The sequence below is a fragment of the Athene noctua genome, chromosome 2, assembly GCF_965140245.1.
Source record: "Athene noctua chromosome 2, bAthNoc1.hap1.1, whole genome shotgun sequence".
In the NCBI taxonomy this organism is placed as follows: Eukaryota; Metazoa; Chordata; class Aves; order Strigiformes; family Strigidae; genus Athene; species Athene noctua.
In genome coordinates, this window is record NC_134038.1 from 150,472,245 (window position 1) to 150,478,244 (window position 6,000).

Sequence of the window (6,000 nt, forward strand, 5' to 3'; positions counted from 1 at the left end):
CCTGGCCAGACAAGCTCCTACACATAACCAGGCCCACAATGAAAGGACTTTGCTGTTGAAGGACTTCTGCCAAAGCAGCATTTTCCTTGCCCCACATCCCCCTTCCAGCAGTTTGCCCACCGATACAGAGGGTTCACTTTCCACAGGAAGCAGATGGTGTGCTTGGACCCCCTCCTCCCAGGGCCCGTAACATCAGGCTGCTTTGCACTGGGATGCGCAGCAAAATTCATCTGAACACAACTTTAAAGTGTATCCCTGACTGCCTCACACCGCCAGGTGCACCACCTACACTGCGCTGAGTGGCCTTATGTCAGCTGAGTATACCTCGCTATTGTCAGTGAGCTAAGACCGGCTGTCCTAGTTGGGATAGAGTTAATTTTCTTCCTAGTAGCTGGTACAGTGCTGTGTTAGAATAATTTGACAACACACTGATGTTTTAGTCGTTGCTAAGTAGCACTTATCCTAAGTTAAAGATTTTCAGTTTCCCATGCTCTGCCAGCAAGCAGGTGCACAAGAAGCTGGGAGGGAGCATGGCCAGGACAGTGGACCCAAACTAGCCAAAGGGATATTCCGTACCACAGTACCTCATATAAACTGGGGGGAGCTGGCCGGGAGGGGTGGATCGCTGCTCGGGCATCGGTCAGTGGGTGCTGAGCAACTTCACTGTGCATCACTTGTCTTCTTTGGGTTTTATTTCTCTCTCTCCTTTTTATATTCCTTTCGATGATTTTTCTTCTTTGTTATTAAACTGTTCTTAACCAACAGTTTTACTTTTTTTCCCATTGTCCCCTCCCGTTTGCACTGGGAGGGGGGAGGAGCGAGCGAGCGATTGCCGGCTGGGATTAAACCCCGACACCAACCCAACGCGGCCCCTCCCGGTGACCAGGAGATCGTGCGGGCGGGTGCTATAGTTTACCCGTGGAACGGATCGGGTAAATTAGGATTAATGTCCCGGCTCCACCAACCCGCCGGGATCCCCCGGGGTGTGGGGTGGAGCGTGGGGAGCCGGCGCGCCCCCGCCCGGCATCCCCGCCGCCGCGCTCCGCCGCTCCTCGGGCGCCCCCTGGCGGCCCCGACCGGCGGGGAAGCGGGACGGACGGGCGGGCGGGCGATGCCAGCCCGCCCGGCTGGAGCCCCCCGGGCGGCTCCGGGCCCCGCTCCCGCCCCCGGAGCTCTCCGGTAGGTTGATAGAATGGAAAGGCCGGCCGGCGGGCAGGGGGGTCGGTACCGGGACTGCGTTTCCCCGCGGGCTGCCATCTCTACCTCCCGTTCCGCTTAGCCAGTCAGCACCACGGATTGCCACGGAAATCCTGGTATCGGGCAAACGTCGTGGTGTCTGCAGGCCCCGGGTGCAACTGCCATGGCAGCTTACTTGGACGCACCCTTCGTGTAGACATTTTCTTAAGGAAATCAATGGAAATCGGGCCCTTTACTGCATTGGTTTTCACCCGATATTTGAGTATTGGACAGAAAGGGCAAAGTCCTGGTAAAATAATCTCAGCAAAGCCTAAATTAAGCGAATTGCAACATTACGTTTCCATTCTTGTCATGACAGCACGTACGATACCTCTCCTCATTCCTTTTTGCAGTTCAGACAGTCTCCAAACACCTGCGCCGAGATACAAGCACCGTGCTCAGCCGTAGCAGACTCTGTAGGTATAGTATTTCTGCACGCTCACAGCTATGATTCAGCAAAGCACTCAAGCTTATTCACCAAAACACTTGGGGATGTGTTAGTTTTTAAGCATGCACAGAGCTCCCCTTATCCCTGTGCAGCTTTTTCTAGGGCACAGATGCCGCTTTCAAACTTACCTTTCTTTGAGAATCAGGACTGTTTAAGGACATGCACACCCCCTTAAAGAAGCATATTTCCTAAACCGGAGCTAAAAGTCAACTTCACATCTGTGTAGCATTCGCAGCATAAAAGGGCAAGCAGAAGCAAATTAACACAACTTCTTTTCACTGATTTGCAGTAAACACAGAAATGACAATTGGCTGATTAGTGGGAGACAACATGAGGGTCTTCAGCTACTCAAACCTGAGTTTACACAGAATAAATGTCTCACTGCCAACAGCTACCAACAGCGGCGCAGGCAACTGAACCAGCAAAAGACACTTCGGTTCCAAGTGCAAACAAAAGCAGAACTCCTCAGAGCAGCACGTCTTGTGACTCAGAGGTTTTGCTGTCAAGCATGTTGTGAAAAACTAAAATTATTTAGCCACTCTTTAAAATTGCACGTTGCAGATTTAAGAGCAAAAACGGACTTAAATTTTGAGTCACAAATGCTTAAACCCTAAAGTTACCATTTTCACGGCAACCTCAACATAGCTCTTTGTAGGCATGTGTGTTTCATCCTCAAGTTCGATCTTCCTGCTTGCATAAAATCACCTTTTCAATGAAGTACATTACAGCAAACGATATTAATTTTTAGTTTGGATATGTATCTGAAGTGTTGCTGAATAATGGTTGCATTGGGAACCGTAACGCTGACCGCTGGCTATCTCACATTCAAATTCCCCACTCTAACAATCCATTAACAGAGTGTTATTTCTGCGTGGAGTCTACCAGATGATTCTAAAACATTAAAACATAAAACCTAGGAAAAGGGAAGCTATGATAGTATAATAAAACACTGATGTCTACCAAATGTCATGTGCATGCAAAGACATAGAAAGCCACGTAATAGAAAAACACTTTTTAAAATTGGAACACTATCAGACAACCATTGGATGGAATACCTAGAAATATCTTTATTTTATAGCATAATTCAAACAATCTATAGCAAACAAGGCAGACAATCCAGGTAGGATTGCCAGTCTAGACCTCTTTCCATCTGGCTTCAGCTTCTCGCTCTTTCAGACTTCCCGAGTGACTCGGCAAGGCACTTAGTCTCTCTGCATCCGTGATACTCTCCTGTCCCCATTCTATGAAGACAAATCAGCAATTGTGATATATCAGTGATACCTGCCATTTAAGTGTCTCCTGTCAAACTGCACTGAACATGTAACACCACAAGGCGTATTCCATTAGCTTTTCTGAGTATGGAGAGCTCCAAGCTTTGGCATGCTGCTAACAAGATAGTTTTTCTGTCCAATGTACAAACATCCAATCTTGTAAGTAGAATTAGTTCACTATAATTCACCTCACTTTAGTATTTTAAACTAGGATGTGTTTAGGCACCCTAGTTTAGAAAAATCTCTCCTCAAAGATTAGGAGATGGGCTGTTAGACATGATAGCCCACCTACATGCTGGCTACTGAGCTGCACAAACTGATAATGCTCTCCACAAACATATTAAGAATATCTTTTTGAATGTTATTAACAGCTTTCCTGAACACTTTTAACTTTAGTGACATACAATTTGTTTTCAATAGTCCAAGCCCAGCAGAGCTGTTCAGCACATGCCTGAGTTTTTCCATAGACTGATCCCTAAGGATATTAAGCATCCAAGCCTCCAGTGTGGCCATGAGGTTAACAATACCAACACATCTGTCTACAGACACTGTATTTACATGCATGCATTCATACTGGATCAGAGTCTCAGTTTGGAAACACCAGTACTGAACTAACAGAGTATGCTCTACTTTGAAAATGCTGCCTGTTCTTTTATAACCATATCCAATTGCCCCAAACATTGGAAATACACCTGCCCCACGAAGGATTATTTTAAGGCTATTTGGAACTTTTCAGTAATGTGCATTTGAACTCCACAGACCACAACACAGTGACTTTTTCTCAGAGATTAGACTTTTGCCACCTGAAATTCCAAGGACCCAGGAACGAACTTGAGAAATGGCATCCCAAAGGAGTTTTCTCATGTGAAAGTAGTTACAGCACAGAGAAAAAGCATTGGATCTTGTTTGTTCCACTCTCCAAGTCCGGTCCTATATTGCTACTCTTTGAAGTGAAAGAAAGTTTCCATTTTATTTTACTTACTTTCACACCTTAAAAAAAGCAGCTTGACAGCAACGTTTGCAGTTGCAGCAACAAGAAAAGTTCTGCAAACAACTGACTAGAATCCATAATCTGCTTACTGTCAGGTATTTTAGTAACACTGAAAAAACACAGAACAGCAATAACTGAACAGTCAGCTCACACGTGTGGAAATTGCAACCTGCAAGCTTTTCTGGGACCAGTGCTCTGTTTTCCATAACATTTGTGCATAATCACACCAGAAAGCACACTCTTTAGTGAAGAGACTATGATTACATGCATGCATGTACATTTTCTATTACAGCTGGGTCCCTAGTTGTTGACTAGGGCTCCTGAAGATCAACCCCACCACAAGCAATAAGGAACAAAACACATTCAGGATGAAAACAGATGACTTTACCTGGCACCGCCATCAAAATACACGGAGCATTTCTAAATTTCAATCACTCCCTCCAACGGGTGTCACCCGTTTCTCTGTTTAACCAGAGTTTTCTTTCAGGCAAGTAAAATAGTGCTCTGAGTAACCAGGCTTACTCTGCTTTAAGGCAGATAAAGCACTCCTCCTGATCCCTTGGACCTGTCAGTTGGAGAGAGCTGACTCCTCAAAGTGGAGCAGGAAAATTAAATTGACTTGAAAGTACTTCAGCTGGATGGGTGAAAACAAGACCCAGATGCAAAGTTACCTAACTGAGCGTGTTCTGCACATCTACAGCCAGTTGTGTAACAAAACCTCAAGACGATTTTACAGGTCTTAATCAGGCAAAACTCCCCGCTGATTTCTATGAGGGAGCTCTAATCAATCAAAAGCTGCAAGAGCTGGATCCGGTTTTCTCCCTTTTAATGAAAAGGCCTATTTTGAGCTTCGAGAACACCAGATTATACGAACCCGGCAAGCCCGTAACTCTCACTTTGATGGTATAAGGAATTTGTCCTGCGTTTAATCTACCAACCACAGAAATTAATCTTATAGACTCTGCCTGTGGTAGTATACAGGAGAAGAAGAAAAAAACAAAAAAACAAAAAAAACAAACAACAAACACCCCCCCCCCCCAAAGCCTAAACTGACATAATATCACAAATAACGGACCCGTTCTCCGGCTGCGACCTTTGTACGGCAGCTAAAAGGAAAGATGTCACTTGCGGGAGGAGACCGCCGGCTCTTTCGCTAAACTGCATCACCTCTGGGTAAGCGGGGAAGACCGGCGGCCCCGCCCGGGGGCCTCCCTGAAGTTGCGCCGCTCCCCGCGGCCGCTGGCGGGAAGAGGAGCCACCCGCGATGGGTCCGCGGCGCAGCAGAGGGGACCGGCTCCCTGCCCGCCGCGGTGCCCACGGCCGCGCCGACCCCGCGGTGGGGAGACTCGGGCGGAGCGGCGGCGCCGAGGGAGGGCAGGAGGGCGAGGGCAGGAGGGCGAGGGCAGGAGGGCGAGGGCAGGAGGGCGAGGGCAGGAGGGCGAGGGCAGGAGGGCGAGGGCAGGAGGGCGAGGGCAGGAGGGCGAGGACAGGAGGGCGAGGACAGGAGGGCGAGGACAGGAGGGCGAGGGGGACGGGCTGCGCGGTGCCCGCTCCACGTGCGCCCCGCTCCGCTCCGCTGCGCTGCCGGCGGTCGCGGCGCCCGGGGGGAGCCTCGCGCCGTAACCGACCCCAACGGCCCGCCGCCGCCCGCTCCCCAACTTCCTCAGGTGCGGCACCCGCCCGCCCGCCCCTCCCTCCTTCCTTCCCTCCTTCCCTCCTTACCTGCCTGGTGGCGGCGGCGGCGACGAGCCCCCTCCGCCCGCGCCGGGTCCGTCTCAGCGGCTGGCGGGAGGGCAGGAGCGCTGTCCCTCCGGCAGGGCGAGCCCCATGTGAAGAGTAGCGAGGGAGCCCTGCGGCTCCACCGCCGCCGCCGAGGGGAGGGGACGAAGGGAGGAGGCAAGCGGGCGGGGGGGGGGGGGGGGGGGGCAACGCTCCCCCTCTCGGAGCCGCCCCGGCCCCGGCGGTGCCGGAGCGGCGGAGCCCGCGGCAGCGCCCCCTGGGGGCGGCGGCGGGGCCGGAGCCTGGCCCGGCGGCACGAGGCGTGTTCCCGCTCC

The 6,000-nt window shown here is 50.8% G+C and overlaps 1 protein-coding gene across 1 annotated transcript in view; it reads right to left on the reverse strand.

Moving 5' to 3' along the window:
* Nucleotides 1-5,770, reverse strand: part of CPNE4 (copine 4) — a 249,287-nt gene extending 243,517 nt beyond the window's left edge. The window contains exon 1 of the mRNA XM_074900646.1: nucleotides 5,669-5,770. The gene's annotated coding sequence lies outside the window, so the exon portion shown is untranslated. The remainder of the gene's footprint in view (nucleotides 1-5,668) is intronic.
* Between the last annotated feature and the right edge of the window lie 230 nt (nucleotides 5,771-6,000).